The sequence below is a fragment of the Maniola hyperantus genome, chromosome 5 (assembly GCF_902806685.2).
Source record: "Maniola hyperantus chromosome 5, iAphHyp1.2, whole genome shotgun sequence".
Taxonomy (NCBI): domain Eukaryota; kingdom Metazoa; phylum Arthropoda; class Insecta; order Lepidoptera; family Nymphalidae; genus Maniola; species Maniola hyperantus.
In genome coordinates, this window is record NC_048540.1 from 13,490,832 (window position 1) to 13,502,748 (window position 11,917).

Here is an 11,917-nt window from a genome sequence, read left to right on the forward strand (position 1 = left end):
GATAGTTCACTAAACTTTAAAATGTGTGGTTTCAAAGTTACATGGTTTCAGAGATTTGTATGCAGGTAAATCTTTCAACCCGTGTAACTTTAAAACTACACATTTTTACACAGATGTGTAAAATCACAGACGCAGATATTAATTTCAAGAACGTGTTTACCAATCGTTATAGAGTTTTGTTACTAATATTCATATGACTACTGAGTGAACATACATATCACAAATTTTGTCACTGGCAGCAAGCGAACCGTAGCTTAGTGGTCAGAGAGTCGGGCGCGATCCCAGGAGACGCGGGTTCGAATCCTGCCAGTCCGCAATTTTAACATGTATTTAAAATTATTTAGAAACCTTGATGTTTAGGTAAAACACTATAAAATACTAATATATGTCTGGTGGGAGGCTTCGGCCGTGGCTAGTTGCAACCCTACCGGCAAAGCCGTGCCGCCAAGCGATTTAGCGTTCCGGTACGATGCAGTGTAGAAACCAAAGGGGTATGGGTTTAATAAAAACTGCCATACCCCTTCCAGGTTAGCCCGCTATCATCTTAGACTGCATCTTCACTTACCATCAGGTGAGATTGCAGTCAAGGGCTAACTTGAATCTAAATTAAAAAATATATATATATAAAGTACCTACTATACCTGATGCCCGCGACTTCGTACGCGTGGATTTAGGTTTTTAAAAAATCCTGTGGGAACTCTTGCCTATGTTCTTCCCCGGGATGCAAGCTATCTCTGTACCAAATTTCGTCAAAATCGGTTGAACCGTTAGGCCGTGAAAAGCTAGCAGACAGACAGACAGACAGACACACTTTCGCATTTATAATATTAGTATGGATATTCAAATGAGAACTAAATTACGTTTATTTAGAGCGCGCTACGAATACACTCCTCTTAAGAATCGTAACGACTTTATGCGCTCCTGGTACGCAGATAAAACGCTAATTGTGCATGTTATTTACGATAATGCAGTTTTTAATATGGCGTTGCTTATTAACAATTAAAATGCATACAGTGAGATGCATAGAATCTCAAGTGGTTTTAGAGTAAACAAAATCTCTTCAATGGATTTAGCTTCAATCCGTCGTATGGTGCGTATGGTTATTTACCTTCAGTACGCGGCCAAAAGTGATGAACATCGATCTTTAGAAGGAGATAGCAGACTTGTAGAGCACCGTCTCGGTCGTTGAGGTCGACAAAACGTCATATGGGTATGAGTGACAGAGACAACGCTCTACAAAGAAGAAATGTCGTTCTAAAGGCCGATGGAGAGACTACACCTATAATAATAATAATAATAATAAATACACTTTATTTGCACAACCACAAGAAGGATTACATTAAAGAATAAAAAACACAGACAGAAGGAAGATACAAAAGGCGGCCTTATCGCTAATTAGCGATCTCTACCAGGCAACCTTAAAGATTGGAAAGTATAAGGAAAATTAGACTGCAGGTGGTGTGTAATATACTAATAAACATACATTCAAATAACTGATACATACTAATACATAAACCACTAATACATGTATTAAAATAATATGTATAATACCAATATACTAATAAAATAGACTAATATATACCTATCTGTGGAGACAACGATGATGGCTGACAAAAACATACCACCAAGCAGTTTCTAGCGTAGAAGCCGATTATGGGTATGGGTTTATTAAAAACCACCATACCCTTCCGTACAGTTGAGATCGCATTTAAGATCTCACTCTTTCTTTCTCTCTCTCTCTCTTCACGTCGTATGCCTCATTAGTCATTACTGAGGGTTGTGAAGCCTTTCCATTAATTACATAATGGTAGGAGTTTTCTTCGGATAGTATTGCGGTGGGTTCAAAGATCCTTCCAAATACAACTCGACTAAGAGAACTAGTTGTTAAATCAAATGTGAGTGCTAAGAACTGAGACCAACAGCTTAATGTGTTCTCCGAGGAACGGAAGGAACAAAAAGGCCAAAATTGGACAAAATCGGTCACCCATCCAGTTACCATCTTGAGTCGACGTTGCTTATAATAATCGCAATCAATTGATCTAAGGTACGTTCTCACAACTAGGCCACACGTCCCACAGTTAATTAAGATCTAATTTGCCATCAAATAAAGAAACAATAATTTAATCTTATCATTTTAATTACAAATATCCATATTATTTACCCCATTTTCTTTAACCCAATTCCTCAGAGTTACTTATACACACATGTAAAATGTTACCGTCGTCGGTTGTTATGTTGGAATTCTTGCACTACATATTTCATAAGACGCTTACATAACACTAAAAAAACAGAACATTAAAAGTTTATAGACGACGCATTCCAAGTTTTCACTCATCAACAAGCGAGCTTTTTTTACTAGCAGACAGCATGTTTTATATTTTTAGGGTTTCGTACCTCAAAAGGAAAAAGGAACCCTTATAGGATCATTATATTGACTTTCCGTCTGTTTATCGTGTCTGTCAAGGAAACCTATAGGTTACTTCTTGTTGACCTAGAATCATGGTACGTAGATAGGTTTTATAGCACAATTAGTAAAGGAAAAAATCTGAAAACCGTGAATTTGTGGTTACATCACTAAAACAAATTAAAATGTGTTCACGGAAAAATTAATTTACTAAATCTAATGTTCTATGTAAAAGAGTTAGGTATATCTTGTACGGAACCCTTCGTGTGCGAGTCCGACTCGCACTTGACCGGTTTTATTTGTTATTATGGTAGACTTGCATTTGACAGTAACAGTCGAATAATGCAGCCTACTTAGAATAGGCAGCCTAGCCTCATGATTCAAATGTACGGTACGCGGCAGAAAGTAATATACATCGTCCTCTAGAAGGAGATAGCGGATTTGTAGAGCATTGTCTTTGTCGTTGAGACCGACAAAACGTCATATAAATATGAGTGACAGAAACAATTATGCTCTACAAAGCCGAAATGCCATTCTAAAGGCCGATGTAAAAGAGTAGAAAAACGTTTTGAAGTTCTAAGAGAGGTTTGAAAGTTGAGAGATTGAGAAAGCTAAGAAGTAAGTGCAGTTTGGGACGCGTTCCACCAACCAGTTCATGACTTAAGACGCTGAAGGGAGATGCATCTTGCATCCCTGAGAGGGACATAGGCTATTTTTTTTAACCTCGGAAAGTTCTCACGGGATTTTTAAAAACTTACACGGACGAAGTCGCAGGTATCATCTACTGTTTAGTAGATGATATCTGCGACATCTTCCACGCACATTAGCAATTTGCGGGACTTATAAGTGCGATAAGGATAAAGGAGTGATCCGAACTATTTAGGGCCATAAAATGTTGAAGGGTAGTCGTGAATCGTGATCATAATTTACCAGAGATCAAAGGCGTCGTAGAAACAGACACGTCTTATGGCAAAGTATAGAGACACTGTAGTGTCTCTATACTGTGCCATAAGACGTGTCTGTTTCATGAAGTACCCTTGAAATATTTCTTTTGCGAATTAAATGTAGGTCAGCGTGATGAGAACCAGTGTGCATCAAAACGTATGACTGTCCGTCAAATTGGGTCACCGTTTCCACCACGCTGGAATTTACTGCTTCGAACTGTTTGTTATGTTTAGATATTTGGTACTTCTTCGTGGCGTTTCAAGTAAACGTTTCAAAAAGTATAACACAATATTATAATCTAATTTTGAACTAGAATTTTGAACTATCTTTTATTTTTCACTAGATGATGCCCGCGACTTGGTCCGCGTGGATTTAGGTTTTTTTAAATCCCATGGGAACTCTTTAATTTTCCGGGATAAAAGTAGCCTATGTCTTTCCCCGGGATATTAGCTAACTCTCTACCAAATTTCATCAAAATCGGTTGAACGGTTGGGCCGTGAAAAGCTGTGAAGTGAAAGCAGACAGACAGACAGACAGACACACTTTCGCATTTATAATATTAGTATGGATTATCATAAAACTGTATCTGGACGATTTCTGTGCATTAAATATGTGTATTTTGATCATATTGATCGGAGGAAGCATTATTGGCTGTCCTAGACCTAGAGCCTAAAACAGTATTTTGTAAAATTTTAGTCTGTCTGTCTATTTTTTACTTATTACTTGCAATACGCGGCCGAAAGTAATGTACATCGACCTTTAGAGGGAGATAGCAAATTTGTAGAGCACTTTCTCGATAGTTGAGACCGATAAAACGTCATATAGGTATGAGTGACAGAGACAATGCTCTACAAAGCCGAAATGTCGTTAACCACTATGTCATCACCACTTCTTTCTATTTCAATATGAATACTTAAATCTAAATAATAAATTTTATCAGAGGTTGAAAATAATTCAAGGAATGGGGGTTAGATTGCGTAGGATGAAGTATGTGCGAAAACAATAATTTGATGACTACGCAGCAAATGCTACGCAGTTTCTAACCAATAAAAATAATCAACTGGCCACTACGAATCCCAGTTATTACTAATTTCGACGCCAACATACCTCCGGTCATCGACCTGGATAGAAGCAAGTAAAAAAACCGGCTAAGTACGAGTCAGACTTACGCATCGCCCCTACACCGGAGCATCCTCAGGAAATGTAGACCTTACAATCCGCAACTGCAAAGGAGATGTAGACCTTACAGTCCGCAATTGCAAAGGAGATGTACACCTTACAATCTGCAATTGCAAAGTATTATAAGGTCTACATCTCCCGAGGATCGATCGAAACGTGCGTCGAGTGTGTTTAGGGATTTGTGTGGTGGTGCGTGGTGGTGGTGCGTATTGCTTGCGTGGTGGCTGGTTTTTCCTGCATGTTTAGCAGTGGGAGGGCAGGCTATGCATGTCGCATGCTGCATGTAGCCATACAGATTTGATTGGGTTCAGCGGATTATAGCAAATTAAGCTTTTGGTTCATTGGATATCATGGATTTCCGCAAAGTAAAGACTGCTTCTGTACAACACATAAAATTCCGACAGTGTTCGAAATATGTGAAAAGTGCCGCTTGCTTGATCAAACCGCTTGATGGGCGCATCAAGCTCGCATCAAGCAGCTACATGCTAGACGTCAAGCTGCTTGATGCTCTCGGAAACTCTTTAGATTGCATCATCACTTAAATGCTGGCCGTTAAGCGTACGGAGGTATGTAATCAGCAGATACCCTTATCATAAGTGCAAGTGTGTTTGTTTGTTGGTTTGTTGGTTTGATGGTTTGGTGGTTTGTCCTTCAATCACGTCGCAACGGTGCAACGGATTGACGTGATTTTTTGCATATGTTTTGCAGATAAAGACCTGGAGAGTGACATAGACTACTTTTTATCCCGAAAAATCAAAGAGTTCCCGCGGGATTTTTAAAAACCTAATTCCACGCGGACGAAGTCGGGCGCATCAGCTAGTCTATGTTTACGCGTGTGCGGTAATGTGCTATCACCTTTGTCCATTAGCATCTGCATTCCAATAGAGAGGTCTTCCAAAAAATGTTCCCATTTCAACGTTGTCATTAACATTTCAGTGTGATGTCGATATAACTCGCGCATTCCTGGGACTCGTGTCATTTTGGCTACCCGCCAACATACCAACACCTCAAGGGGCTCAGGGCTGATAGAAAGCACCAGTGATACCTCCAACCAGGTAACTGGACACTAAATAAAATCTTAATCGTCTTATTATACACTAGGTAATACCCGCGGCTTCGCCCGCGTGGATTTAGGTTTTTGAAAAATACCGTGGGAACTTTTAATTTTCCAGGACGAAACGTAGCCTATCATCCATAATAGCCCGACCCCAGGATGCAAATTATCTTTGTAGGTACCATATTTCGTAAAAATATTTAAACGGATGCTTTTTAGAACTCTATGAAAGAATATGCAAACGGATAAACTGGTTGACATACCTATCCACTGTACAATTTAAGTCACTAGGTTTAGAAACTTGGAATTTTGCAAGTATTTTTTCTCTACACCGTAAAACCTTATTTAGAAAAAAAAATTAGCCACCCAAGTGAATTCGCGGGAGTTTGCTAGTCATGAGTAGAAAATGAAATAACTTTATTATAGGTCATCAAGGAACAACAAGGAAGAAAACAACAACATTATCTGTTCAGTACCTACTAGCGCTAGTTTAGTTGCCTTATCGCCTAGAAGCTATCTCTATTTAGACAACCACGTTGTAGAAGGATATTATGACCAATGAGAAAGGACTGAGGTCTTATTTGCAAAACAGAAAAAACTGGCATTGGTACCGATTCTTTTAGCGTTTTTCTAAATTTAAAATCGCTTAAACTTAGACTAAGAGAGATGTGCTATCGCTTGGAGTTGCAAAAATTACTTACTAGATTTCCTATTTTCACAATGTATCGCAGGTTATTCTAAACTTTCCATTGTTTTTGTTGTTTTTAGTGCCCAGTTATATTACGGGAGTTTTCCGCGCAATGTTACGACTGGTGGAAAGTATCAACTTTACCTCGTAAATAAAGCATCACACCCTTTGATCTGGGACAGTTCGCTTAGGTTTATTACAATTTACGGAGTATTGAAGTGTTTGATTTTGCCATTTTGTTTGAAAAAATCTTTACTGGCCGCATGATAGGTACCTACCAACTTAATTGTCTAGGCATTGAAATAGGAAGAACTTACTTGGGTAGGTACTAGTGCTTAATAATTCAATGGGTCTAGGATAGAGCATGCTTACCTAGATGTTACTCAGGTTATACCTATAATAACCGCAGGTTTCACACCTTAGCGATTTATATCAGAAACGGCAACCAAAAATGTTTTTAAGATTTTCGAAATACCTACTAACTTACATTTTGCTAGCCTTTTCTCATTAAACTGATTATCCTATAAATTAAAAGTAAACATTATTTTTCTAGCACAACCATGTCACATATTAATGGTAGTGTCTGATATGAAAATATTCTGTACGACAGCCGGAACGGGCCGACCTAAGTGCTTCATTAAAAATAGCCTGGAATCCAGCGAGGTATGCCGGCCACTCGGTGGACAGTTAAATATCTATTATGAATGATCTTGAGAGGAATGCAGAAGCTCCTCTAGTCTACGAGATATGTGCAGGCATTCGTATGTACCTAAAATGTGTTTTAAAACATGAGTGAATAGGCATCTTCTAGGTAAACGCGTCCCATCTTAGGCCGCATCATCACTTTCCATCAGGTGTGATTGCGGTCAAGCGTTTGCCTATAATGAATAAAAAAAAAAAAAAAAATCCTAGGTACTAATGTCGGACCTAAAGTAAATATAATGTTTTCTTTTAGATACCATGCACAAGGTCTAAGCCCATGGAAATTAACAAAAGCATAAGTCAGTGGCCTAGACTTGTAGTATAGAATATACCACAAATCGAAGAATAGAATATTCTTTGCAAAATAAATTACAAAAATAAATGGAAGCCTAGTAATGTTGTGTAAGCTTAGTGTTTGAGGCTTCAGCCTCCATTCAGGGAGTCCAAAGTTAGATCCCAGGCACGCAATTCTAACTTTTCAGAGCTATGCGCATTTCAAGCCACTGAAATTAAGCGATTGAAGCTTTAATGGTGAAGGAAAACATCGTGTAGAAACGTGCGTGCTTCAAAGTTCTCTACAACGTTCTTGAAGGTATCTGAAGTCTGCCAATCTGCACTTAGACACCGTGGTCAACTATGGGCTATGGCTTAAACTCTTCTTATTCTGAGAGGAGACCCGTGTTCAGTAGTAAGCATCGACGACGAAGCATCAATTTTTCTAAGCAATCACTCTAATTATAATTTGAAAATATGCTAATTTTAACAGCTTAGTTTGGAAACAGTAGAATGTTTGTTAGGTTAAGTCAATATGACCCACTATTGGTTAATTTGATAAGAACAGTCGGAGCTATGAACAGCTTTCTCTAGAATACCTCGATTCTATAAAGCCCTTCACACTGGAAGACGCAGTGTTGGAAGACTCCCCACTAGGTGGACGGACGACATCAGACGAGTCGCAGGGAGCCGCTGGATTGAGGCAGCGCAAGACCGTGGCGTGTGGAAGTCCCTTCAAGAGACCTATGTCCAGCAGTTGACGTCTATCGATTGATGATGATGATGATGATAAAGCCCTTACGATTTGCCTTCCCAAACTTGGCACACTCTCACTCACTTATTTTTCTTTTGGCTTTCGAAGTCACATCATTAGTTCACTCTTACATCAACATCACATGATAGTTGTTTTGGCATGAAAGTTGACAGACAACATACGTATCACATTTCGAATTCCAAATTGTTCAAAATAAACCTTTACAGTACGCGGCCGAAAGTAATGCACATAAACCTTTAGAAGGAGATAGCAGATTTGTAGAGCACTCTCTCTGTCGTTGAGACCGACAAAACGTCATATAGGTATGAGTGACAGAGACAACGCTCTACAAAGTCATTCTAAAGGCCGATGTACATTACTTTCGGTCGCGTACTGTACTTCATTACCATAATTCTTAGATGTAAAAAAATAAATTATTACACAAATTGCTATAAGCTGTGATAACCTAGTGGTTAGGACGTCCGCCTCCTAATCCTCCGGAGGTCGGGGGTTCGATCCCGGGCACGCACCTCTAACTTTTCAAAGCTATGTGCATTTTAAATTATCACTGACCATGTCTGAGAGTTCTCCATAATATTCTCAAAAGCGTGTGAAGTCTGTTAATCTATATTATAACCATTCAGTGCGATCTTAGATCGAACCGACCCACCAAACAGAAGGCCGACTTCTCGCTTATTAACAAACTAGCTGATGCCCGTGACTTTATCCACGTGGATTTAAGTTTTTTTTTAATCCTGTGGTAACTCTTTGATTTTCCGGGATAAAAAGTAGCCTATGTCCTTCCCCGGGATGTCTACCTCTACCAACCTCTACCTACCTCTACCTCTACCTCTCAGGATCTACCTCTGTACCAAATTTCATCCAAATTGGTTAAACCGTTGGGCCGTGAAAAGCTGAAAAACAGACAGACAGACACCCTTTCGCATTTATAATATTAGTATGGATTAAACTCAATAGATCTGTACTTACTTAGTTTTCCACTACTTACTCAAATATTTACATAGTAATTACAATCCTTGAGCGTGTAACTTTGAAACTAAGTACCTACACGTTTTTATGGAAATCTTATAGTGAACCACAGAAACAGAAACAAATATTTGTGTCTAGAAAACACAATTTCATTTAGTTTGATTACATACAAAGGAAAGCGGCTAGGAAAACTTCTCTTGAAAAACATGACTAATATTCCCCACTAACTAAGCGTCCGACAATAGTCGAAATTAACGTGCGTCAGCAACTTTGGAAATTCAACCATTAGAAAATCAGCCTGAAATTTTTAAAATCGCATCGTCAAAACTTGTGCTACAAATAGTGTGGAATGTATGCAATATGGAGGTCACCACAAATTTTCGTTTACACACTTTCTTCATAATCAAGTACAACCCAAGACCGGGTTAATAAAGCGATTGACTCACAAGGCCGAACTGAGAATGACTAGGGAATAAATATTTCTTTCATTTTTATTAGGCCACAAGTGTATTTTAGTTCCTAGTGCTACGTTTATAAACGAAGTGCTTTAAATTATTTTTTACGACTTCAGCCTAAAAAATAAAATGATTAGGCAACATTTTTCATAATAATTAATATTAACAACAAACATATTTTGTTATGCTCTGCTAGAGCTAAAACTGTAGGTAGGTTATGCAATATTTGACGCCCGCCCATTCTACTAGATACCTACCTACCTACATATTAAGCATAAATAAACAAAGATTCCGACGAATTGAGAACCTCCTCTTTTTTGAAGTTTGTTAAAAAAATTAAAAAGTTAGCAACACGCACCACTTAGTGATATCTACTCATGTGCCACTCACTCATAGTCATACCACAAAGATTTTCCAATTGTTCTCTACAAGTAGGTAATTATAATTATTGTGTGACTACACACGCACACTCTACCTGGTTATATTATTCAATTTTTTATTCCAACCGGGTAGACTAAGTTTGCAATCCCTACAATTACATGATCGAATTGCCAAGGACATCCTACAAAACGATTTGATTTCCCGATTATAATTTGAACTGCTAGAATATAAAATGCATTCCGACGCGCGGTGTCAGTTTTCCCCTCCTTATAGATGCAAGGTATAGATGCAAATCAAGAGTCAATATTATGCATCTTCTAGGCAAACGTGCTCCATCTAAAGGAGCATCATTACTAAGCCAGCATGTCTGATTGAAGCCAATAAATTAAAAAAGAAACTATCAGCTTTTTAGCAAGCGCATTCCACCTTGTGATTACAGTCAAGTGGCCAATCAACATTCCAATAATAACTATTTATAAACCATTAGGGTCCTACGTTAATCGCGAGGCAAAATTCGCACTGGGTAGATAATATGTGAAGGTGTTCCTTCATTTGACAAGGTCGAAGGTTTGGGCATAATCCAAATATAATAATTTTAGTACCTTTGCCAAGGTGATAAATGTGTTTGCCAAATTTTATTCCAGATTATGTTGAGATGCCTATCTGTGCTAATTATTTCAGAGTTTAAAGTGCAAATGATAAAAACTCGCGAATAAAACACTGAAATTACACGAAATTTAATTTTTCAGTTGTAGACAAAACTGAATAAAAGCTATTGGAACTTTGCTTTGGACTCAATTTTTGTAAAGTTTTAGGCCGGTTTTCTTGAAATGAGTTCAAATTTGTATTCTTGTATTGCTTTGAAATGAGTTTAGATTTGTATTCAGAATGAAAATAGTATTTTGATCAGAAGTGTAATCAAACCTTTTTCTCGCCAGTTTCTCAAATATTTTCAATGGCATTAGCCTTTTTTAGCCTTTACGGGGCTATGGTACGGGGCTACTGCTATCTTGACCTGTCGCATACTATACTTACCACTGACTGTCACTGACGAATAGCAAGTCAAGACTTACACTTAGCAGATCCAAACCAGAACTAGCTTCATTTGATTCGGTATGTAAATAACTAAGCTTTGTATAAAGTCAAGAGTGATTCTGAAATCTGAAGTACCCACTCCTTGACCTTGGAGAAGAGTACAAATTTATTTACGAGCAATGTAATTTTGGCTTTGATTGATCCTTCAAAGTTATTTACTACCCGTTTACTGCTAATTGGCAGTGGCGAAGTTTAGTCCTCACGTGTCTCCTACTTTATTTACACTCTACGAAGGGCTCTAGTATATCTATCAATCAATCGAGAATATTATTTTATCGGTTGGTAACCAATTTAGTAACAACTACGAAATAAGATTTATACTTCGTCTTTTGTAACTGGTTAGTAATCACGAATATTTTACCCGAGTTCGTAACGGAAATGTCTTTTGAAGCTAGTTACTACGAAACGACTATTCCGCTACGAACCCGCATAAAATATTCTTGTTACGAAAAGACGAACTCGAAGTATGAATCTTATTTCGTAGCTGGTTACGAAATATTGGTAACCAAGTGGTTGCCAACGTGGACGGAACCATTTTAGGTAAGACTGAATATCCATTGTCCGTACCATACTAATTTATAAATGCGAAAGAGTTGTCTGTCTTTCAGTTATATTTTCACAGAAATAGCCTTTCATAGAAATATCCTGGAGACGGATATATAGACTACTTTTTATCCTTGAAAATCACAGAATTTCTATACAATTTTTAAACTCACGCGGAAGAAGTTGCGGACATCATTATATTTTTTGCGGCGTTATATAGACCTTCGCATTGCTTGCGTCTAAGCTTTTAGTTCCCGTCTACATTCCATTCGATTTCAGGGTTCCCCTAATCACCTTCAGAGTCTTCCACCCAAAGTCTAAATAATGGCAAATTTACCCATCAGTTGACAGGAAGCTCTAAAATTACCTAGTCTAATTCCGTACCTACGCACGTAGGTGGTAAAGTTAATTACCCAAAACATTGAACTTGAAAATGAACACGCCTGCCAAATCT